The following is a 27,269-nucleotide window of genomic DNA, read 5'->3' as shown; positions in this document are numbered from 1 at the left end:
GCTATACTACTGAGTACTTCAATCGTTCAGGAAGCTGACCATTCCTAAAGGAAAAATTACAAATATGGCTAAATACAGGGCTAATATGGTCATCACAGTACTTAAATATTCTGCTAGGCACTCCATCATAACCATGACAGTCCTTAGTCTTCAGTGATTTAATTATTGACTCAGTCTCCCCCTTATCTGTATCATAGAGGAGTATTTCAGACATCAATCTTGGAAAAGCATTTGCCAAGAGAGTTACATGATTCCCTGTAGAAACTAAATTTTTATTTAATTCAACAGCAATGCTCAGAAAATTGTTGTTAAATACTGTACATATATCTGATTTATCAGTAACAGAAATATTTTTACTACGAACTGACTTTATATCATCGACTTTGCGCTGCTGATGAGACACTTCCTTCACAACTGACCATATGGTTTTAATTTTATCCTGTGAATTAGCTATTCTGTTTGCGTACCACATACACTTTGCCTTCCTAATAATATTTTTAAGCACCTCACAATACTGTTTATAATGGGCTACTGCAGCTTGATTGTGAATACTTCTAACATTTTGATATAATTCCCGCCTTGTTCTACATGATAACCTTATCAGACCAGTCGGCTGTGATATCGATAGCAATGATACCACGGCGTATAAAAGTTCTTAGGTTGGCACTAACACGAAAATCCCTCATTCGCCCTAGTGGGAAAAATATCTGCATTAGAACATATGAATTTAGGAGATCCAACAACATCCTTTTTCTAGTGAAATCATACAGAAAATTTATGCTGAAGTCACCACATATAACTAATTTCTGGTACTTCCTATGAAGTAAATCAAGAACTCTCTTTAGCTTGAGCAGAAATGCTCTGAAGTTAGTTTGGGGACCTATAAACAACAAAAATCAGAAGTTTAGTTTCACTAAATTCAACTGCCTCTGCACAACTTTCAAATGTCTTTTCAGTGCTTGCTGTGATCAATCTATGGACTCAAATGGAATACTGGATTTTACTTCCGTGGCCACTCCCCCATTCCGCAAGGATTTCCTTGAAAAACAGCCAGCTAATCTGTATTCTCTGAACTGTCACATTAAGTGATATATACCAATAATTTTAGAGTCAACATCTTATATTTTGATGAAATATGCTAATTCTTCCTCTACTTGGAAACATGATGTCCTCAGAAGGAGATTCCTTAGTTAGAGGGACTTCCTTTAAGCACGTATATCTATCAGCTAACTTCAGTCTAAAAAAGTGTAGCTCTAACACCAACTACTATAGGAATTTTTCCGTGAGTGATCCCACCACCGCCCACTTTACTGTAATCTATAAGCTTTTCCAGCCTCCCCTTCCCACACCTGTTGAGATGCAGGCCATGCATGCCTAGTGCAACCTAATCTACTGATAGACTCAACCAGCACCACTGCAATGTACCCATGCCCTTTGTCATCAGTGCGCTCTCCAGCCCCATGTTAACGCACCTGACAGCTGCATTAAGATGAGGCTGATCATGATGCTGAAACAGTTACATGAAATGCACGTTAGTACCACCAGTTTGGGTACCTATCTTTACCTTATCACCACCTACATCATATTCCACATCCCTATCAACTTATTCCCTGCTCCACCCACCATCACTACCTGATCCTCCTTCGAAAAATCCCTACATAACTCCCTTGTGCTCTGTCACCTGGAGCAACTCAGCACTAGGCTTCACAATGCTGATGACCTGGTACTCACTCCCCAACACTTCCTGCAACTGCTGGCCCATATCTCTACCATATTGAACAACCTAGCAGCAGAACGTTCTTCTTTCTGTTTAGACTTTGCAACTGACTTAGGCCTTCTAACTTCTGAAGACTGCTGCATGTTTCCTACACCAAGAGCTACAAGAGACTCCACTCCACTCCTCTGACAATTGGTCAAATCTATTGCATGTATGCAAAGCAAAACTGTCTGAATACCTCCTCCTGGTAGCTGCCTTCTTGCCCACTGCCAGTTCTCATTCCCCAGCACCCGTCAACCTCCTCAACATATCTACTTCCTCTTTTGCGTATTCTAATTGCACCTGAGAGGCACAGTTTTTATGCTCCTTCTCCTCTATCAACTTATTTCTACTACAGGTTCTGTATACCCAGCAGACGATATCGCTAGAACGCCCACTGACCTCCCCACTGCTTCCCCCCAATGAAAATACTTTAAACAAATCCCACACCATAACCCACTGCTCACAAATCTACGACAGAGCCCACAGTTCTCACTCATAGTAAAATTTTAGTTACTAAAAAATTAATGTGTACGTTTTCAAGTTCAGTTACACATATAGAACTATTTATATAACTAACAATAGCGGTCTAGAAATGCTCTCTCTACTAAGAAAGCAACTACTTTTATTAAAACTACTAAATCACAACTAATACCAATACCAATAAAACTTCACTACATTTACTAGCTAAAACCAAAAACTCAAGAGTCCCCTGGAACACTCAACGAAGTTAAAACAGTGAAAGAAAATTTTACTAAAATATTTCAGTAGAAACAATAAGAAATGTGAGATAAAAACTAAAGCATTGCATACCACAGGCTCTCCGCCGACGTCTATTGCATATGCCTTGAGGACATTTTTGGAGTCATTCTGCGAGTGTACAATGGCGCTGGCATTCAGCTACAGTTACTGCATTGAACCTCTCCTGGCTGTCCAGTAGCTTGTTACTGATGCACAATTGCCAGTTTACTGTATCGCTCACACCCTCACATTGATGATGGGACACAGAAATTGTTTCGCCATCGCATAATAGAGGATCTCTGCTGATGCCTCTCCCAGACACTAATGCCCCTCTCAGGAATTGCAAATCCATGAGATGGGTGAAGAGCTATTGAATATATCACGAGGGCATTGTCGGAGACAGTCTGCTAGTGTATATCTACACACTGTTACTGCCATTTGGCTACTGTCAGCATATGGGACTTCTCCTGGCTTTCCAGTATCTTGTAACCGATGCACTGCTGCCAGTTTGCTGTAACCCTCCCAGTCTCACATTGACAATGTGAAACAGAAATGTCTTTGCCATTGCAGACTAACAGCTCTCTGCCGACGTCTCTCCATAACACTAATGCTGCCCTCAGGAATTCATTCACCATTAGACAGGTGCTGCGCTATTTCGTATGTCTCGAGGAGACTGATGGATTAATTCTGCTAGTGCATATCAATGATACTGCAGCTGGCATTTGGCTACGGCAGTTGCACTGAACCTCTCCAGCTGGTCCAGTAACTTGTAACCGTGCATCACATTGACGTGCTCTGCTGACACTTCTCCAAGACACTAATGCTCCTCTCAGATATTGTACCTCCTTTAAACAGGTGCTGCACTGGTGCATATGCCTTGCAAACATTGTCAGAGATATTCTGCTAGTGTACATCTATGATACTGTCTCTGGGGTTTGGCTAAGTTGCTGCATGGAACCTCACCTGGGTGTCCAGTAACCTGTAATGGGTGCACCGCTGCCAGTTTACTGTATCCCATGCACTCTCACATTGACGACGGGTCACAGAAATTTCTTCACCATACTACATGTTCTCTGCCGACGTGTCTCCGAGACACTAACACTGTCCTCAAGAAATGCCTTGCTATTAGATGGCCGCTGCGATATTGCATATGGATTGAGGAGATTGTTGGGCACATTCTGCTAGTGTAAGTAGTAGGGAGTTGGCGGCGTCAGCGCAATTTTGATACGCAAATTAATTAAATTGATCAATTAATCACTCCTACCCCCGACGCTGACCACGGCCACCCCCGCCTACTCCTGGTGTTGTGTTTTCTAAGCTGCACATTGGCGGCCGAAGACTTCCGGCATAAGAAGTCAGCCTCATCCTGCCAACGGCCTTGTCAAAGACCGCGGAGGAGCGGATAGAGGTTCAGGGCACTCTCTTGTCCTAGGGGTGGGAAATTGCACCTGAAGGCGGAAGAATCGGCAATGATCAACGACATGAGGATGTAGAAGGCAATGGAAACCACAGCATTAAAGACACGTAACGTGTATCCACAGGACATGTGGCCTGTAGTTGAAGAAGTGTCATGATGATCTCTCCATTGGCAAAAGATTCCGGAATAGTCCCCCATTCGGATCTCCGGGAGGGGACTGCCAAGGGGGAGGTTACCATGAGAAAAAGATTGAATAATCAACGAAAGGATAATGTTCTACGAGTCGGAGTGTTGAATGTCAGAAGCTTGAACGTGGTAGGGAAACTAGAAAATCTGAAAAGGGAAATGCAAAGGCTCAATCTAGATATAGTAGGGGTCAGTGAAGTGAAGTGGAAGGAAGACAAGGATTTCTGGTCAAATGAGTATCGGGTAATATCAACAGCAGCAGAAAATGGTATAACAGGTGTAGGATTCGTTATTAATAGGAAGGTAGGGCAGAGGGTGTGATACTGTGAACAGTTCAGTGACCGGATTGTTCTAATCAGAATCGACAGCAGACCAACACCGACAACGATAGTTCAAGTATACATGCCGACGTCGCAAGCTGAAGATGAACACATAGAGAAAGTGTAAGAGGATATTGAAAGGGTAATGCAGTATGTAAAGGGGGACGAAAATCTAATAGTCATGGGCGACTGGAATGCAGTTGTAGGGGAAGGAGTAGAAGAAAAGGTTACAGGAGAGTATGGGCTTGGGACAGGGAATGAAAGAGGAGAAAGACTAATTGAGTTCTGTAACAAGTTTTAGCTAGTAATAGCGAATACCCTGTTCAAGAATCACAAGAGGAGGAGGTATACTTGGAAAAGGCCGGGAGATACGGGAAGATTTCAATTAGATTACATCATGGTCAGACAGAGATTCCAAAATCAGATACTGGATTGTAAGGCGTACCCAGGAGCAGATATAGACTCAGATCACAATTTAGTAGTGATGAAGAGTAGGCTGAAGTTCAAAACATTAGTCAGGAAGAATCAATACGCTAAGAAGTGGGATACGGAAGTTCTAAGGAATGATGACATACGTTTGAAGTTCTCTAACACTATAGATACAGCAATAAGGAATAGCGCACTAGGCAGCACAGTTGAAGAGGAATGGACGTCTCTAAAAAGGGCCATCACAGAGTTGGGAAGGAAAACATAGGTACAAAGAAGGTAGCTGCGAAGAAACCATGGGTAACAGAAGAAATACTTCAGCTGTTTGATGAAAGGAGGAAGTACAAACATGTTCCGGGAAAATCAGGAATACAGAAATACAAGCCGCTGAGGAATGAAATAAATAGGAACTGCAGGGAAGCTAAGACGAAATGGCTGCGGGAAAAATGTGAAGACATCGAAAAAGATATGATTGTCGGAAGGACAAACTCAGCATACAGGAAAGTCAAAACAACCTTTGGTGACATTAAAAGCAACGGTGGTAACATTGGGAGACCAACGGGAATTCCACTGTTAAATGCAGAGGAGAGAGCAGATAGGTGGAAAGAATGCATTGAAAGCCTCTATGAGGGTGAAGATTTGTCTGATGTGATAGAAGAAGAAACAGGAGTCGATTTAGAAGAGATAGAAGAGATAGAAGAGATAGGGGATCCAGTATTAGAATCGGAATTTAAAAGAGCTTTGGAGGACTTACGGTCAAATAAGGCAGAAGGGATAGATAACATTCCATCAGAATTTCTAAAATCATTAGGGGAAGTGGCAACAAAACGACTATTCACGTTGGTGTGTAGAATATATGAGTCTGGCGACATGCGCTAGGTGACGATCAGTTTGGCTTTAGGAAAAGTACAGGCACGAGAGAGGCAATTCTGACGTTACGGCTAATAATGGAAGCAAGGCTAAAGAAAAATCAAGACACGTTCATAGGATTTGTCGATCTGGAAAAAGCGTTCGACAATATAAAATGGTGCAAGCTGTTCGTGGTTCTGAAAAAGGTAGGGGTAAGCTATAGGGAGAGACGGGTCATATACAATATGTGCAACAACCAAGAGGGAATAATAAGAGTGGACGATCAAGAACGAAGTGCTCGTATTAAGAAGGGTGTAAGACAAGGCTGTAGCCTTTCGCCCCTACTCTTCAGTCTGTACATCGAGGAGGCAATGATGGAAATAAAAGAAAGGTTCAGGAGTGGAATTAAAATACAAGGTGAAAGGATATCATTGATACGATTCGCTGATGACATTGCTATCCTGAGTGAAAGTGAAGAAGAATTAAATGATCTGTTGAACGGAATGAACAGTCTAATGAGTACCCAGTATGGTTTGAGAGTAAATCGGAGAAAGACGAAGGTAATGAGAAGTAGTAGAAATGAGAACAGCGAGAAACTTAACATCAGGATTGATGGTCACGACGTCAATGAACTTAAGGAATTCTGCTACCTAGGCAGTAAAATAACCAATGACGGACGGATCAAGGAGGACATCAAAAGCAGACTCGCTATGGCAAAAAAGGCATTTCTGGCCAAGAGAAGTCTACTAATATCAAATACCGGTCTTAATTTGAGGAAGAAATTTCTGAGGATGTACGTCTGGAGTACAGCATTCTATGGTAGTGAAACATGGACTGTGGGGAAACCGGAACAGAAGAGAATCGAAGCATTTGAGATGTGGTGCTATAGACGAATGTTGAAAATTAGGTGGACTGATAAGGTAAGGAATGAGGAGGTTCTACGCAGAATCGGAGAGGAAAGGAATATGTGGAAAACACTGATAAGGAGAAGGGACAGGATGATAGGACATCTGCTAAGACATGAGGGAATGACTTCCATGGTACTAGAGGGAGCTGTAGAGGGCAAAAACTGTAGAGGAAGACAGAGATTGGAATACGTCAAGCAAATAATTGAGGACGTAGGTTGCAAGTGCTACTCTGAGATGAAGAGGTTAGCACAGGCGAGGAATTCGTGGCGGGCCGCATCAAACCAGTCAGTAGACTGATGACCGAAAAAAAAAGCTGCACATGTTCCCCAGTCAACTCGTCTCCCTCCCCTTCCACTCTCCCTCAACGTACCCTATTGGCGGTAATTTCGAATTATGGCAGCAATTTCGAATTTTGGGGAATATCTTTGTCCCTGGACTGCTGACATCCCACCCCAGCCCCACCTGGAAATTGAGAGTCAAACCGTGGCCCTACTGGGTGGAAAGCCCAAGTGTACCGCCTAAACAATTAAACCGCCAGAGGCGCTTGGAATTGACATGAAATTAAAAATGGCTGTGCCTTTTCCAGGACTCGAACCCTGATGCTCCTGGATGGAAAGCCCAAGTGCACCCACTAAAAAATGGAAACTGTCCAGATGTGGGAGAGGGACGTTACTGTACTTTATTTATTTTGGCCGGGAAACTGACGCAAAGATCGATTCTAATTACGTAATTAATCACAAAGATCGGCCTAATTACACAACTATATCCATAGCACTATACAAGGACAGCATAAAAGCGCAATACACTACAAAAACTGATGACACCGTACAACTAGTGTTATCCTGCTGGAAAAAATTTAGCAATACCACTCGAAACTAGCGACAAGCACACTCAAGCACTTCACTATACCTGCAAGCTAGCGGGAAAAAGGCTTTAGTGTAAGATACTGTCTTTATTCTTTTTGGTGGGAAATACATTCAACTGACGAGATGCTGGTGTTCAACAGAGAGGAGTTTAAAAATGTATTACCAGTAATCATACAGTATCTATCGTCGTTTGATGTCAGAGTTCGCTACAGGTGTTTGCTCAAAAACCATCCTGCAGCCCAGGTAATCGAAGCCAATACATGCTACCACAACTGATGGAAAAAATGTGATACAGTTATAATTACACTTCGAAATTGTCATGAAAAAACTAGCACTTGTAATGAACGGGTCATAATGCAGCGCATGTACTGGGGAAAATCGTCGTCCTAAAAGACTGCAGAGGAGGCGGTAGTTGAATGTGTGTTCTACTCAATAGGCGTCCACGAACTGCCTAAAATCGAGGCTCCCTTCCTCTACCAATGGGGGGAGGGGGGGAAGGGGGGGGGGGGACATGCTCCTTCAAATGGCCAGCTGCTCCACTGACCACCTTGGGTGCGGGCAGCAAAGTGTATTGCCACCGATCATAAATGATCAGCAGAGACACGTCCACCCTGTGTAAAATCTGGGTAAAAAACTTTGACTTTTTTGATGCGATAACTACCAATCACTGCAGAATGTCCTCGTTGTTTCGAAACCATCATCGGAGGAAAGAAAATCAGAATTTTAACTCCAGAGAAAAAAGATCTATATGAAGCAAATTCTTTCAGCTTTTGAACAAATTACACGACCTGAGACTGTCTCACGTTCAGAGTCTGTAATTAAACTGTCATGCACCTGTGTATTACAAACATTTCAGACAATCTTTCACGCCGTTGGTACACATGTCGGAAAAAACATTCTTTTTACGTTTGACAGCAAGAAACTATAATTAAAGAGAACGTAGCTGGTCTGTACACTATGACAGGGCCACTTTTATCAGTGTGATACTAGCGTTTACGGAAAAAATAGTGAGAACCTCTCTCGCAATGTGTAGGTGGGAGGTTGAAATTTCGTTAAGATATCGAAAAAACGAAAAAAATAAATGCTTGTCAAGAATCATCCCTCAGTGCCATAGCCATCTCTTCCACCCAACAGGCAGCATGTCATTGAAATAATTTTGATAGGCTAATTAATTAAATTGATCATGAGTCACTTTGCATGCTGAATAGTTTTTTTTCTGCCATCGGATTACACTCACCAGCTAGGACAACTGGGAATCCATGGAGGGAGCACAATATACCTTTCGAGGAACACTATTGAGAAATGACATTTGATCACAGAGGGATTCTGCAGCCCACTACACACATTTCGCATAAGAGCTGCACTATTAAAAAACTATCATAACGCCTATGTTACTGTCACCCTGCACAAAAAGCGGTCTTGAATCTACAGGCACACACTCGAGTCTCTCATAGTGTTAAGCTTTCAGTTAGAAGTGGTGTCTGCAATTTGAAATCAAGTCTATCCATTTTACCATGTACGCAAGTTGTATCTTGTAGTGACGTCTTTTAATGGTTACAGCCACTGGTGAATCGTATTCGTGCCACTCTCGTATCTAGAAACGAGTCACACTTTCTTTGCGAGCCTATCTGCTAATAATCCCATACCCCTATAACTCCAGTGCTCTTTTTACAGTCCCTCTGCATCTTGTAACTGCTCCTAAGTCTCTAACCCGCCATCCCTGCAGCTTAATCCATGCGATCGTCCCAATTTAAGTCTGACGTGTACAGAAGTCAGAGAGCGCTATATCTAAGACCTTCGGCATCCTGTGGGAAAAAGGACGAGCTGAGTTAATGCGACAGCGGCGCGCTTTGATCACTCGGTGGAAATGGGAACATGGTATCAAAGCTCCGACAACCATGTACAGTGTGTAAGGCCATCGCCGAAGAAAGCTTTCCCCTGCAACATGCAGTGGTAGAAGACACAGTAGTAGCAGTTAGGGTGGTGTTTCTTGTTAGGAAAATTAGGAAGACTACACATTATACATGGCATGGAGGAAGGGATATGATTTTGCGACATATCTCCAAACTAGATACAGGTAGTCCGAAGGAGATATGTCTCTCAGTGCGCATTCATGTCTGTCACCCAAACATATGTGACGATCCTATTAAATATACAGGAATTTATGCATTGGAGAAGATAGTTCATGATCAAAGTCGCTTCCACAGACTGGTGTAAAGTTTCATCGCTTGTACTGCAGGATAACAATATCCGACAGACTACCAATCACATGAGAGGGTTCCTGTATTGCTCTTTGCTAAGTAGTTTAATACATTGTTGTTGTTTTTTTTTAGTTTGTAACGCACCCAATCTGTGTACATCGCCATACACTTTGTTTTTTCTACCAAGACTTAGAGACCCGTGTCAACTGCTGCTAAAACGACATTAACACGGTTCGATCCTCTGGCTCTCAGAGAAAATTGAACAGCGCATGGCATAAACTACAGCTGCCACACCACACGCTAGTGGAAATAAAACACATATGCGATGATTCTCAATGACAAAAATGTGGAAGGCATCGCAACATATGGAAACTGGAAGAGTTTGCGACCTTGTAGAGCGGTTCCAACAACTATTCAAAGGTGATTGATTACCTGTAAAATTAATCTCTCTTCCCATCGAAAGTGTAGCGGATGTCTTGGTGCTCCGTTTCGAACAGCATAGTTCCTACATTTTGCAGTCATTTACATGAATACTGTTCCAGTGATGACCATCACCGGAAGATGCTGCTCATAACACACATCAGGTAGCACCAATAAAGAGGCACTGTTATCTTATTGATGAACAAAAATAAAATAAAAATATGTATAGGCTATCGAAGCATGTGGTTTAGGACGAGCCTGTAGCGATGAGGAATACTTCCAAACAACTGTATTAGTCCCATGTTCCACAGCGACAAGCATGATATCCAGCGTTCTGTCAAGGTTCCCTCCATCTCAACCGAGTGGTGTCAGTCAATCATTATGCAGTAATCAACAGCGTACCGAGTGGACAGTCGGGATTGGAAAGACGCCATTGATATGGAGCTATGTACTGTAATATACACAACAGTTGATAGCGGGATCAATTTTAGCAATTTTACCTAGAAACCGAAGAGAGCCATATCCACCACATTCTGCAACCTGTGTAGAAACAGAGTGAGCTGAGTTAATGCTATAGGAGCGTATTTTGGTCTCTCGGTGGAAGTGGGAACATGTTTTCGTAGCCACCCATGTACGATGTGTAAGGTCAGCGTCAAATGAAGCCTGCTCCTGCAAAATGGCGACAGTACGAACAGTTACGGTGGCGTTTCTTGACGGGAAAATTAGGAAGACTCAATATAGAAGCAGAACCGTGCCCCTCAGGATCCATTCACATCTATCATGTAAACATTCCGTCATCGTCATTCTGTACCATCCAACAGAGAAAAAGTATGAACTATAAAAGCTCTGTCAATTTCATCCGATAGATTTTTACCGTATCTCTATCTTCTGATATATCGAAAACGAATACTGTCATCGAGCATGTGCGGCGATCCTATTAAATACACAGGTATTTATCCATTGGAGCCGGTGGCCAGTGATCGGCGTCACTTGCACAGAGCGGTGTAAAGTTTCATCGCTTGTACATCTACATGACTACTGCGCAATTCACATTTAAGTGCTTGGCAGAGGGTTCATCGAACCACAATCATACTATCTCTCTACCATTCCACTCCCGAACAGCGCCCGGGAAAAACGAACACCTAAACCTTTCTGTTCGAGCTCTGATTTTTCTTACTTTATTTTGATGATCATTCCTACCTATGTAGGTTGGGCTCAACAAAATATTTTCGCATTCGGAAGAGATAGTTGCTGACTGAAATTTCGTCTTTGCTTTAATGACTTCCATCCCAATTCACGTATCATATCTGCCACACTCTCTCCCCTATTACGTGATAGCACAAAACGAGCTGTACTTTTTTGCACCCTTTTGATGTCCTCCGTCAATCCCACCTGGTAAAGATCCCACACCGCGCAGCAATATTCTAACAGAGGACGAACGAGTGTAGTGTAAGCTGTCTCTTTATGGACTTCTTCTAAGTGTCCTGCCAATGAAACGCAACCTTTGGCTCGTCTTCCCCACAATATTATCTATGTGGTCTTTCCAATTGAAGTTGTTCGTAATTTTAACACCCAGGTACTTAGTTGAATTGACAGCCTTGAGAATTGTACTATTTATCGAGTAATCGAATTCCAACGGATTCCTTTTGGAACTCATGTGGATCACCTCACACTTTTCGTTAATTACCGTCAACTGCCACCTGCCACACCATACAGCAATCTTTTCTAAATCGCTTTGCAACTGATACTGGTCTTCGGATGACCTTACTAGACGGTAAATTACAGCATTATCTGCGAACAACCTAAGAGAACTGCTCAGATTGTCACCCAGGTCATTTATATAGATCAGGATCAGCAGAGGTCCCAGGACGCTTCCCTGAGGAATACCTGATGTTACTTCAGTTTTACTCGATGATTTGCCGTCTATTACTACGAACTACGACCTTCCTGACAGGAAATCACAAATCCAGTCGCACAACTCAGACGATACCCCATAGGCCCGCAGCTTGATTAGAAGTCACTTGTGAGGAACGGTGTCAAAAGCTTTCCGGAAATCTAGAAATACGGAATCAACTTGAGATCCCCTGTCGATAGCGGCCATTACTTCGTGCGAATAAAGAGCTAGCTGCGTTGCACAAGAACAATCTTTTCTGAAGCCATGCTGATTACGTATCAATAGATCGTTCCCTTCAAGGTGATTCATTATGTTTGAATACAGAATATACTCCAAACCCCTACTGCAAACCGACGTCAATGATAGAGGTCTATAGTTCGATGGATTGCTCCTACTACCCTTCTTAAACACTGGTGCGACCTGCGCAATTTTCCAATCTGCAGGCACAGATCTATCGGTGAGTGGGAGGTTGTATATGATTGCTAAGTAGGGAGCTATTGTATCAGCGTAATCTGAAAGGAACCTAATCGGTATACAATCTGGATCTGAAGACTTGCCCGTATCAAGCGACTTGAGTTGCTTCGCAACCCGTAAGGTATCTACACTCCTGGAAATTGAAATAAGAACACCGTGAATTCATTGTCCCAGGAAGGGGAAACTTTTTTGACACATTCCTAGGGTCAGATACATCACATGATCACACTGACAGAACCACAGGCACATAGACACAGGCAACAGAGCATGCACAATGTCGGCACTAGTACAGTGTATATCCACCTTTCGCAGCAATGCAGGCTGCTATTCTCCTATGGAGACGATCGTAGAGATGCTGGATGTAGTCCTGTGGAACTGCTTGCCATGCCATTTCCACCTGGCGCCTCAATTGGACCAGCGTTCGTCCTGGACGTGCACATCGCGTGAGACGACGCTTCATCCAGTCCCAAACATGCTCAATGGGGGACAGATCCGGAGATCTTGCTGGCCAGGGTAGTTGACTTACACCTTCTAGAGCACGTTGGGTGGCACGGGATACATGCGGACGTGCATTGTCCTGTTGGAACAGCAAGTTCCCTTGCCGGTCTAGGAATGGTAGAACGATGGGTTCGATGACGGTTTGGATGTACCGTGCACTATTCAGTGTCCCCTCGACGATCACCAGAGGTGTACGGCCAGTGTAGGAGAGCGCTCCCCACACCATGATGCCGGGTGTTGGCCCTGTGTGCCTCGGTCGTATGCAGTCCTGATTGTGTCGCTCACCTGCACGGCGCCAAACACGCATACGACCATCATTGGCACCAAGGCAGAAGCGACTCTCATCGCTGAAGACGACACGTCTCCATTCGTCCCTCCATTCACGCCTGTCGCGACACCACTGGAGGCGGGCTGCACGATGTTGGGGCGTGAGCGGAAGACGGCCTAACGGTGTGCGGGACCGTAGCCCAGCTTCATGGAGACGGTTGCGAATGGTCCTCGCCGATACCCCAGGAGCAACAGTGTCCCTAATTTGCTGGGAAGTGGCGGTGCGGTCCCCTACGGCACTGCGTAGGATCCTACGGTCTTGGCGAGCATCCGTGCGTCGCTGCGGTCCGGTCCCAGGTCGACGGGCACGTGCACCTTCCGCCGACCACTGGCGACAACATAGATGTACTGTGGAGACCTCACGCCCCACGTGTTGAGCAATTCGGCGGTACGTCCACCCGGCCTCCCGCATGCCCACTATACGCCCTCGCTCAAAGTCCGTCAACTGCACATACGGTTCACGTCCACGCTGTCGCGGCATGCTACCAGTGTTAAAGACTGCGATGGAGCTCCGTATGCCACGGCAAACTGGCTGACACTGACGGCGGCGGTGCACAAATGCTGCGCAGCTAGCGCCATTCGACGGCCAACACCGCGGTTCCTGGTGTGTCCGCTGTGCCGTGCGTGTGATCATTGCTTGTACAGCCCTCTCGCACGGTCCGGAGCAAGTATGGTGGGTCTGACACACCGGTGTCAATGTGTTCTTTTTTCCATTTCCAGGAGTGTATTTCTAAGAAACTCATGCTAGCAGCTGTTCGTGTTTCAAATTCTGGAATATTTCATTCCTCTTCCATAGTGAAGGAATTTCGGAAAACTGCGTTCAATAGCCTCGCTTTAGCGCCACACTCGTCGGTAACAGTACCATCGGGACTGCGCAGCGAAGGTATTGACTGCACCTTGCGCTTGTGTACTTTACATACGACCAGAATTTCTTCGGATTTTATACCAAATTTCGAGACAATGTTTCGTTGTGGAACCTATTAAAGGCATCTCGCATTGAAGTCCGTGCCAAATTTCGTGCGTCTGTAAATTTTAGCCAATCTTCGGGATTTCGCGTTCTTCTGAACTTCGCATGTAGTGTACGAGAATCTTCTCCCACATATTATCAGTCGCAGGAGAGCGATGCTCTTTCATTGTTTGATACACCGCTTTTTCTGCTGTGAGACGCTTTGTATACTGCCATACATTTTTTTTTTTTCCGCCACGACTTCGACGTCTGTCAGTTTCTAAATTTACAGTAACACGTCTGGCCCATTGACTCCCCGAGGAAACTAGACAACGCAAGGTGTAAATCACATTATGTGGTAATCAGCAGCGTACCTGGACTGTTGGGATGGAAAAGACACCATCGCTATGTTGTAATAATAAGTGTCATAGTTGACAGTGCGATCAATTTTAGCAATTTCAGCGTAATTTCAACATCGACCAATGATGGGGCAGCATGCTCATCAGTTTCTGTATCATCGCTAAACAGCCCCTCCACTACTTTGTGGGGAAATTGAGGGAGTACTTGCATGCCTTCTGATTAGTGCAGAACAATTCTTGTACATGGGAACGAGTATACGACAGCAAGAGGAATGCGGGAATACGGCGAGATGGAAGCAGCAGGAACTGGGGATAGAATCTTTTATTTTTCGTCGATGCAACATTCTACTGTATCATACAATGAAGGCTTTCACGGCTGAATGTTTCAGCTGCTGAGAATTCTTCCGGGTTTTATGGCCGTGGTCCATGGACCTCTTAAATCCGTGACGTTTCGTCCACGGCTACGTTGGACATCTTCGGAGGTGCTCCTGGTTGTGCTGAGTCTTGCCGACTGACGAGTCGGACGTCGAAGAGCGGCGTAAATACCGTGGAAAGTGGGCGTCGTCTGGATTTCACGTGATAGCAGAGATAAAAACAAATACGCTGATAGTCATCTACTTCAATTCAAAAGGAAGATAAGATGGTTTTGTTGAAGAGTGAATGTCCCAGACTTTGACTACCTAAAGTTCATAAGATCAACCTTCCTCTGAGACCCATTGTCAGTGCTATTAATTCCCCAACGTACCAAATAGCAAGATATCGGGCAACTTGTTTATAGCCACATACTGGCAAAACTGATTCTTACGTAAAAGACTCAAATCATTTTATTTTAGATACTTGAGGTACTAACTTTCGCTCCTGAGGATATTCTTGTCAGTTTTGACATAGTGTCTTTATTTACTATGATTCCGCTTAACGAAGTTATGGTTTACATAGTGGATGTTTTCCCAGCGGATTTGACTGCTCTTTTCCGACACTGCCTTACCTCTAGTCAGTTCCTGTGGGAAGATGAGTTTTATGAGCAGGTTGATGGTGTGGCCACGGGTAACCCACTGAGTCCGACGATTGCTAATTTTTACATGGGAAAATTCGAACAATTAGCTCTGGAAAAAGCGAGTAAGAAACAACGTCGATGTTACCGATAGGTGGGTGATACATTTGTTGTTCGGTCACATGGCAAAAAAGCTTTAGAGGAATTCTTTTGTTATTTAAATAGTATAAATCAAAAAACCCAGTTTACCATGGAAATAGAGAAAGACATTGCAATGCCCTTCTTGCACGTCTTCGTCATGAGACAGATTGATGGCAGCTTGAAACATAATCATCGGAAGGTTAGACATACCGACAGATACTTTCATAAGTATTCCAATCATCTTCCACAACAGAAAATATGTGTAATTACAAGTCTAGTGGACAGAACTAAAAGGATTTCTACGCTGGAACACCTGGACGCCGAGTTAAAACATCTAAAGCAGGCTTTTGAGAAGAATGGGTACTCTAGTAAGGAATTAAATAGTTTTGCGGCCGAATAACAGGAGGCCTAAGGACAACGATAGGACACAGAGCTAGAAGAACACGGTTTCTTTATCCCTCATCGGAAAAGTAACGGATCAAATCCGCAAGATTCTAAGGAAATATAACGTTTGACCGATTTTTAGACCAACTAAGAAAATAGGCCAAGCACTTTGTTCCCTTAAGGATAAACGTCCCCCTCTGTCTGCAAGTGGTGTATATAAGATTCCGAGTATGTGTGGCAAGGTCTACATTGGAACTACAAAGAGAGGTGTGAACACACGGTTGAAGGAACTAACTAGGGAAAAGAGATAAATCAGCTGTGGCGGAATATGCTCTTCAATCAGGTGATCACGTAGTGAAATTTTCGGAAACTGAAGTTTTATGTACTGTGAGGAACTATTATCCATGGCTATACACAGAAGCCACCAAAATGTAGAAACATGGGGATAATTTTAACAGAAAAGAAGAAGCCATGAAACTCAGTGATATATGGACTGTGGCACTACAGAATCGATGAGAAGATTTTATCTTTGACGTACTATGATCAATAGTCAAAGTTTTATCCTTGACAAGGTTTATCTCTATTATGTGAAATCTAGACCACGCCCACGTTCCACGGTATTTAGGCCGCTCTTCGATGTCCGACTCGTCAGTCGGCAAGACTCAGCACAACCAGGAGCACCTCTGAAGATATCCAACGTAGCCTTGGACGAAACGTCAGGGATTGAAGAGTTCCATGGACCACAGCCATACAGCCTGGAAAATGCTCAGCAGCAATCTGCTGCATGCCTGTTGAGGTAATAGTAACACACGCGAGTTGACTCCTGTCTTTGATGCTTTCCTGGAAAAATGAGAACCATATGCCTCTAAACGTACTTGCGTATGGAGCGATAGGACGAGATGGAGCTGTAACGAGTTAGGATTTAATGGTAGACTGATGATGCGTTCAAGAGAGAGAGAGAGAGATTTGATGCTGCAGGTCATTTAACCATTTTCCCCGTTGTTCTGTTGAGATGCACCAGTTATGTGACATGACCTGCGTTCACCTCGCATACAACTGCGTGTTCTGTCTACTTGCGATCATGAACAGCTCGGTCATCTGAGGACTTCCATCCAGTTTCGAGGGCATAAAATCGAGTCTTCAGTTTCACAACTACGGTGATGCTAAGTTAGTGACAGGTTTCCAGAACGAAATTTTCACTCTGCAGCGGGACCTTTGCCTTTCGCGGGCAAGTGCTCTACCAACTGAGCTACCGAAGCACGACTCACGCCCGGTGCTCACAGCTTTAATTCTGCCAGTATCTCGTTTCCTACCTTCCAAAGTTTCTTAGTGACAGGTGTTTGTGAGGTACTACATACTCCGTGTATACATCCACGTGACAGATTCCTGTTTATGGAGTTAGTGGCAGAATGACGTGTAATTTCACATGTCAGACACCGCTGTTATGCGTTTGTCTCTTTCTTTGTAAGAGCCTTTCCCCGTTACTAACAGTAATTTTATATAGGACTGGTACGAGCATAGTATAAGTTCTGAACCGTGATCCGATGCGTATAGTGGGGGCTATACACCTCAGGAAAGATATATTGTAAGTGTATCACAAAGAATCGATATTTTATGGAAGTAGTTTATTTTACAGTTCATCACCATAGTTTATCACCTTAGTTTAGCATAGGGAAACCTGCAAGGAGAATGTATGTCATGCGCTGGAAATGTATTTCTTACACTGAGGTAGTAACAGCGTCGCATTCCATACGACTAATAGGTTGGAAACCGCAACGATCTAACATTATATCATGTTTTAAGTGCAGAACGTTGTTGCCTTAGGAGTGATGTGTTAATGTTCTCTCTTACCAATAAATTCTTGGTAATTACGCCAGACACTAGGAAAATACTTTAGAGTTGCTAGTGCAGTCGACATAATTAAAACGCAGCAAACTCCGTTCGTCTGGAGCTCCATCATGCATAAAAACCACCCATTTCTTGTTCTTAACCGTCTATTATATCATCACAACAGTTTCATATCTACTGTACACTGATAAGGGGTGCTAACCCCCTCGACACTCGCGCATCTGGAGAAATCTTGCGCTCTTGGATGGGTGCGGGACAGCAGTTACAGCCTCAATTCGCACTGTTCCTACACGAAATGTGAGATGTAGCGGTCTGCTTCTGGTCACCTGCAGGAGCGTTGGTCAAAAACAATGCGCGGAGATCTTTCGGATTCTAACGTTATCCTAAGAATGCGAGAATGCCCTGTGACTCCCATCCACATAGAGAAAGATCATAAGTTACGCATTATGATCGGAGTGCTAGAGATATGTAGGTCGCTGTCTGGTGTACTTTTGGCATATATGTACGAGAATTAACAATGAATGAATATACTGCACAGTTATCTATTTACATTCACGACGGTACTAGCAAAGTAGTGGAGGCGCTGTTTAGCGATGATACAGAAACTGGTGAGCATGCTGCAGCGTCATTGGTTGCTGTTGAACTTATGCTAAAATTCATATCAGTATCAACTATGATACTTATTATTACAGTACATCGACCGCAGCTTTTCCATCTCAACAGTCCAGGTACGCTGTTATCACATAATGTGATTTACACCATATGGTGTTTAGTTTCCTGGGGAAGTCAATGGACCAGACGTGTTAATATCAGATTAGAATCTGACACAGACGTCGAAGTTGTGGCGAAAAAAAAATGCATGGCAGTGTTCAAAGCATGTTACAGCAGAAAAAGTGTTGTATCAAACAACTAAACAGCGTCTCTCTCCTGCGACTGATAACATGTGGGAGAAGGTTCTCATATATTACAGTCGATGAAACTTTACACCAGTCTGTGGAAGCGACTTTGATCATGAACTACCTGCTCCAATGCATAAATTCCTGTATATTTAAAAGGATCGCCACATATGTTTGGGTGATAAACATGAATGCACCCTGAGAGACATAGATCTCCTTTGGACCACCTGTTTGTAGTTGGGAGATGTGTCGCAAAGTCATAGCCCTTCCTCCATGCCATGTATAATGTGTAGTCTTCCTAATTTTCCTAACAAGAAACACCACCCTAACCACTTGTATGAACATCAAGAGCTCAGATGGAAACCAAGTTCTAAGCAAAGAAGGGAAAGTAGGAAGGTGGAAGGAGTATATAGAGGGCCTATACAAGGGCGATGTACTTGAGGACAATATTATGGAAATGGAAAAGGATGTAGATGAAGATGAAATGGGAGATATGATAATGCGTGAAGAGTTTGACAGAGTACTGAAAGACCTGAGTCGAAACAAAGCTTCGGGAGTAGACAACATTCCATTAGAACCACTGACAGCCTTTGGAGAGCCAGTCCTGACAAAACTCTACCATCTGGTGAGCAAATACCTTTCCAATCCCCAAGAAAGCAGGTGTTGGCAGATGTGAAAATTACCGAACTATCAGTTTAATAAGTCACGGCTGCAAAATACTAACGCGAATTCTTTACAGACGAATGGAAAAACTAGTAGAAGACGATCTCGGCGAAGATCAGTTTGGATTTATTAGGAATATCGGAACACGTGAGGCAATACTGACCCTATGACTTATCTTAGAAGCTAGATTAAGGAAAGGCAAACCTACGTTCCTAGCATTTCTAGACTTAGAAAAAGCTTTTGACAATGTTGACTGGAATACTCTCTTTCAAATTTTGAAGGTGGCGGGGGTAAAATACAGGGAGCGAAAAGCTATTTATAATTTGTACAGAAACCAGATGGCAGTTATAAATAGTAGAGGGGCATGAAAGGGAAGCAGTGGTTGGGAAGGGAGTGAGACAGGGTTGTAGCCTCTCCCCGATGTTATTCAATCTGTATATTGAGCAAGCAGTGAAGGAAACGGAAGAAAAATTCGGAGTGGATATAAAATTCAAGGAGAAGAAATAAAAACAAGGAATTGCATCTCCATTAGAAGGCAGCTGCACTATTGCATTTGCATCTAGGACATTGTCAGAGACATTCTGCTTGTGTATACCTTAATGGTGCTGGTATTCGGCTATGGTCACTGCATGGAACCTCTCCTGGGTGTCCAGTAGCTTGTAACCGATGCACTGCTGCCAGTTTACTGTAACCCTTGCATCGTCACATTGGCGATAGGACACAGAAATTGCTTCGCCATTGCATACTACAGACTCTCTGACAACGTCTCTCCAAGAACCTAATGCTGCCCTCAGGAAGTCCCTCGCCGTTAGACGGGTGCTGCACTATTGCATATGCCTCGAGGACATTGTTACAGTCATTCTGCTAATGTATACTGGCGCTCGAATTTGGCCAGTCAGCGCATGCAACCTCTTTTCTGTGTCCAGGAGCTTGTAATCAATGCACCACTGCCAGTTACCGTAATCCTCACACTATAAAATTGGCCATTGGGTGCACAAAATCCTTCGCCACTGCATACTTCAGGCTCTCTGCGGATGTCTCTCCACGACACTAATGCTCCCCTCAGAAATTGCATCTCCGTTAGATGGGTGCTACAATTTTGCATATGTCTTCGAGGACATTTTCAGTAACATTCTGCGGAGCCTAGACGATAGGAATCATTTGCTCTAACTGCTAACATGTGCCACAGTCTCATTTGGATGCACCTTATTCAATGAGTGGCTGCTGGGTTAACCTCTTCATGTTGAATGAGACCCCGAGCTCACACACTGAGTGCACCTGGTGTCCTTTCCCGTTGCTTGCTGCCATTTCCCTAAGGGGTGCTATTATCTGCCATACATTTGAAATGCTGATGATGTATAGACCCTCTCCTTTTGCGTTTGCTTTCTCTTGACAACAGTCAAAAGAGGTTGACGGTTGCCACAAATTTTCCCAAGTGAAATTCCCTGATTTCCAGACAAGTTTTAGCTTTTTTCCCTGACAAATTTGGAGATCTGAAGGGTAAGTTAAGACGTAAGTAGACAATCTGTTTTGGCAGCTACGGTACAAGAAACAATAGTGCAAATGGGAAAATATCGAAAGAAAGAAACCTGCAAGCTGATGTTTCCTGATGTGAGCAAAAGTCTTAAATACTAACATCAAAATCTTTTGTAATGAATTGTTTTAGGTGGAAAAAGCAAGCCAAATGGTATATGTGTTTCATTAAGACCAAAGATGTTATTTTATTTTAATAAAACGAAACACATTTGGTGACAAAAACACGCATTTTCTGCAAGTCACAAGACAGATTTAAAATGTCTTCACTGATTTGAGAAATAACTGCAGAAAAAGAGGCCTCTTGAAAGAATTGTATAAGGCGGGGAAGAATTGTGTAAACCAACACTGTAGGTGACTGCCAGTTAAATGTTGGTTCTAGTACGTTCATTGTCACGTATTACCCACTGTGTTATATCTATTATTTTACAGATGTTTTGTGATTTTTCTTTTGATAAATATATGAGTAATAGTGTACAAAGCGCCTGCGACAGACACCACCATCTTTTTCTTCTTCTTCTTCTTCTTCTTCTTCTTCTTCTCGTCCATACTTTCTAACATATAAACCATTAGAAAAAATAAAACGTCTATAAAACGCCACACTTTACAACATACATTAGGTGAGACGGTTGCAATTCCTGAAATCTATCGTCCATAGCTTCTGGCCCACTGAGCAACGCTGCAGTCCTGGTTCCATGGATAAACCATAAAAATCCGCTGCATTACGCCACACACAAACAGATCCAACCCATGGGCAGATAAGTGAGACTAGATCTGATGGTCAGTGCCTGAACGTTTGTGGGAACCAAACGGCTTTAGATCAGCAGGCCCAATCCATTACAGACACTTGCAGAAGCAGCCTGTGGCTTTGACCCATCGCAGAAATCCACTCGTAAGGCCAGCTATTCACGAGCCATAGACAACATGTTGATGAAATGAGACCATGGTCATCAATCCATGCAACAGATAACGTGTTCAAATACCCTACAGTAGGACAGGGTCTATAATAATGAGGATAGGTAGCAACTCACCACAAAGATGATTGATGAGCCACAGACACGCACATGGAAAAGACAATCACACTCTCACTACTAAATTTTCGGCCATAGATTTTGTCAGAAACGACAGAACACACATTCACACAATCACTCACACACAACTCATGCACACATGACTGTCATCTCCGGCTGCTGTGGCTACAGTCTCTGAGAATCAGATCCAAACAAACCACTCCTCACGCCTCCCTGCCTCTCATCAGCAGCTGCTAGGCTAGCGGCAAGGTGTGGTGGCAGCACTGACTGCAAGCTGAGGGGGGTGGTAGGAAGGAGAGAAGCAGTAGTAATGAGGAGCAGAGAAGCAGTACACGTACTCAACTAAACCCCGCCTGCGACTATGCATGACACCTCAATAAACAAGCCATTACATCTACTGAGATAAAATCGAGATTTTTCCAGTATTTTTTTTCAAATTTTCCTGATGTGTTTGAAATTCCCTGATACTCCCAGATTTCCAGAACCTGAGGAACCCTGATGTTTGTCCAAAACAGGGGAAGTGAGTCCCACTTGCTCAATTTCAGTTTCAGTGAAAGACAACACCTCATACTTGTTTGTTAGGGACATCGGTAAGACACCCTGAGTCCCCCCCCCCCCCTGGCCCCACACTGCCTGTACAAGATGCCTAGATCTTCCATTGACACGAATTCGCACTTAAGTGGGCGAGTAATGACAGATCCTTTACTTTATGCAGAGGAGACAGGATGCACAGAAGAGGACAGTACTTGAGGTACCTCTGGAACCGGTATCACAGCTACACAGCAGCTGCTGACAGCTTACAAGGCAATTTCCAGCTGCTTACAAACGAAGCAAATACACGAAACAAGATTTCTGTTAAGGCAGTATAAGAACCTAAAAGGTTTTGAAGTTAATTATAGTTGTCAGCAAACTCGAAAACGGCGTTAATTTACGATAACTGTAGGTAATACATAGGGCTACTCCTCTGTAAGCGAAAACTAGACGTAACACAATATATTAGTTAGAATATCTGCAACAATAACAAAATCAGAAATGTCGACTTACTACAAATTATTAATAAATTATTCAGAGGACAATGGTAGCTTCCGACAATTGCCAAAAACGCACGTTTATTTGCGTTGATATACAATCAAATACAGGGTGAATTATTATTTGGTAGCAACCGTGAACCACAAACGCTGACATGCAGTGGAATGGGCTACGTATCCAAAACGCTCGTGCTGGCAAGTTTTGTAAGCGTCCGAAAATTCTCAAAAACATATTTCTCAAGTAATTATACAATGAAATTAGAAAACAATTCTTTTGAATGATGATAGGCCTACTGTTCTCAAAAATTTTAAAAGAGCACAATTACCTTTAAGCCTATAATTGACGATAATAGTACGTGTTTATCATGACACTCTCGAATGTTAGAAATTTCACAACGCATCGCAATGCAAAAGGCTATTGATACAATCAATGGAAGATTATGCTGAAGCGACGCGAACAGTAAAATATGCGAATTTAGAATTAAAAATCGGCACATGAATGAATGTTGTACAGGCGGTCTTACAGAAATAACTATGCGTATCATACGGATTTTTCTCTCAGGTGTTTCTGTACGCACTTCTACATTGGCGTGCCAAAGGAGGACACTACAGCGTGAGTTTCTGTCTCAAAAGTTGTAAGTAGGCTGTTTAGGTTTTCTTACTGGTAAAGTACTGGAGGGGACTAGGAAATGCCATTAAGGTCCTAGACCCGATGAAGGGAAACTTCTGATCTACACCTCCAAGCGGTAGAGAGTGGGCAACATCAGTTCATATGATGGCTAACGTAGACGGGGACCGAAGGATGACCGGGATAAGTCATCACCCCAGCATCTGCTGGACAGGGCACCCTCTTGCCCTGGAAATGAGAAATCATTTCCAAAGGCGGAAGAACCAGCTAATGATCAACGGCATAGGATGTGGAAGGCAACGGGAAACCACCACATTAAAGAACTACGGTTATCCCAAGCATCAGCAGTAAACCATGTCAGTATCTTCTGTAAAATTTTCCGGAGATACAATAGTCCCCCAATCGGATCTCCGGGTGGGGACTGCAAAAGATATAGACAACGTGAAGGAAATGAATCCCAATTTTAACATAGCCACTTGGAATGTGAGAACACTGCTTCAGTGTAGCAAGCTAGAAAATGTAAAACTTGAAATGGAGCGACTGGAAATCGATATCCTGGGCATATCGGAGATGAGATGGCCCCAACCAGGTGATTTCTGGTCTGGAGAATACAGAGTCATTCACACCGGAACTGACCAAGATAGACCGGGAATGGGAGGAGTTGGAATAATTTTGAGGAAAAACTATGGCTCACGTGTCAAGGGATATGTGCAATATAGCTCTCAAATAATACTAGTCAAACTTGAAACTAAACCAAAGGACACTGTGATAATACAAATATACATGCCAACATCCAAAGAAGAAGATGCAGTCATTGACGAAATATACGAAGAAATAAGTGATGCGATGAGAAATGTTAAGGGAGATGAAAACCTAATTGCCATGGGGGACTGGAACGCGATTGTGGGTGAAGACCCAGAGGAAGGAATTGTTGGCAAATATGGACTTGGAAGAAGAAATGAAAGAGGTGATCGACTGATCGAGTTCTGCTCAAAGCACCAATTAGTTGTTGCAAACACACTTTTCCAACACCACAAACGAAGAAGATATACATGGAAGGCCCCTGGAGACCTGAGGAGACAACAGATTGACTACATTCTAGTGAAAGCACGTTTTAGGAACCAGATAAAAGATTGCAGGAGCTATCCATCTGCAGACATAGGCAGTGATCATAACCTGGTCATGATGAAAAGTTCACTGAGATTCAAACGTTTGAAGAAGAAGCCAGTAAAACTTAAATGGGAACTAGAAAAACTGAAAACTGAGGGACTGGCAAAGCACTATGCTCATGAAACAGACAACCTAATTAAAAATTTTCAACATGGTGGAGTAAATGAAGACTGGAATCAGATTAAATCTGGTATATACAAAGCAGCAGAAAAGATAGTTGGAAGAACTGAACCCAAAAACAAGAGGAAATGGATTGCAGCAGATATTATTGAGCTTATAGAAAACAGAAGATTATACAAAAATGCAACTGAGGAACAAGGAAAAGCTGAATACAGAAGACTAAGGAATTTAGTTAATAGAGAAGCTAGGAAAGCAAAAGAAAATTTTCTTGGAGAAATGTGCAGGAAAGTAGAAGAAAATATGCAAAACGGAAGAACTGATTTAGCCTACAGAACAGCAAATCAATTTTTTTTTAACAAACGTAAAACAGTACTCTCAGGCACAATAGAAAATAAAGAGGGGAAAATGCTGTTTGGTGAAGACATGCTGAAGAGATGGAAAGAATACATAGAGGAGTTGTATGCTGGAACACCTCTTTTGGAGGAAGTAATAGGAAGAGAAGAGGAAGTAGACGAAGATGACAAGGGAGATGACATTCTGCAAGAAGAATTTGACAGAGCTCTAAAAGAACTACAGGACAATAAAGCAACGGGTATTGATGACATCCCTGCAGAACTAATAAATAATGCTGGTGACGGCATGAAAATGATGCTGCTTAAACTTATTAGGTCCATCTATAACACAGGAGAGATACCGACAGACTTCCAGAAATGTATCATTGTTCCTATACCAAAGAAGGCAGCAGCTACAAAATGTGAACAGCACCGAACTCTTAGCCTAATATCACATGCATCAAAAATTCTCATAAAAATAGTTCTGAAGAGAATTGAAGAGAAGGTGGAGGATATGCTGAGTGAAGATCAGTTTGGTTTCAGAAGGGGATTGGGAACAAGAGAGGCGATTCTGGCACTAAGACTCATTATCGAAAAGCAATTACAGAAAAATAAACCAACTTATATTGCCTGTATAGACATGGAAAAGGCATTTGATAACGTTATCTGGCAAGAGATGTTCAGAGTGCTGAGGAAAATTGGAATAAAGTACAAAGACATCCGCGTGATACTCAGTTTCTATAAGAATGAGGTGGCAGTGATTAGGAACTGTCACCAGGAACAACAAGCAAATATTAGAAAAGGGGTAAGACAAGGATGTGCTCTCTCTCCTCTTATATTCAATGCTTACATCCAGGAAGCTATAGACCAAGTTCGAGAAACTACTGAGGTGGGGATCAAAATTAATGGGCAGAAGATAGACATGGTACATTATGCAGATGATATTGCTATAGTCACGGAGACAGAAGAAGATCTAGAGGAAGTCCTCAGAACAACGGAAAAAATTCTATACAATCAGTATGGAATGAGAATAAACAAGAAAAAGACTAAAGTGATGGTATGCAGTACAGGAGCAGAATATGAACCTCCGAGAATTAGAATTGGAAGAGAGGAGCTGGACGTGATACAGGAATTTACTTACCTGGGAAGCAAAATCACAAGGGATGGTAGAAGCCGGAAAGAAATTGCGACCAGAATACAAAAGGCCAAAATTGCATTTAATCGGAGAAGGAACTTACTCACCAGCAACAACATCAGTCTGAAAATAAGGAAACGCATCATGAAAGGTTTCGTTTGGAGTGTGGCCCTATATGGATGTGAAACTTGGACAGTTGGAAGAGCAGAAAGAAGACGGCTAGAGGCCCTGGAGATGTGGTGCTATAGAAGGATGATGAAGATCAGCTGGACAGACAAAGTAACAAATGAAGAGGTGCTTAGAAGAGTACAGGAAACCAGATCTCTGTGGAGGCACATCCAAACAAGAAGAGACAAACTTGTAGGGCACATCCTACGACACAACAATATCATTGGAACAATAGCAGAAGAAGTTATTGAGGGAAGGAATCGGCGGGGGCGACCAAGGATATCATACATGCAACAGATCATGAATGACGTTGGATGTAACACATATGTGGAAATGAAGAGGAAAGCAGACAGAAGAGAGGAGTGGCACTCTGCTGCAAACCAACCTCAGGGTTGAACACTAAAAGAAAAGACTGGTAACCCCACATAGAGCTCTGTATGAAAATCACTCGCTATGCTGTGTGCAGTCTGTGGCTAGTTTGCATTGTTGTCTGCCATTGTAGTGTTGGGAAGTTGGCTGTTAACAGCGCGTAGCGTTGCGCAGTTGGAGGTGAGCCGCCAGCAGTGGTGGATGTGGGGAGAGAGATGGCGGAGTTTTGAAATTTGTAAGATGG

Source organism: Schistocerca gregaria, chromosome 7 (assembly GCF_023897955.1).
Source record: "Schistocerca gregaria isolate iqSchGreg1 chromosome 7, iqSchGreg1.2, whole genome shotgun sequence".
Lineage (NCBI taxonomy): Eukaryota > Metazoa > Arthropoda > Insecta > Orthoptera > Acrididae > Schistocerca > Schistocerca gregaria.
The sequence above is the reverse complement of the archived record's forward strand: the minus strand, read 5'-3'. Positions refer to the sequence as shown.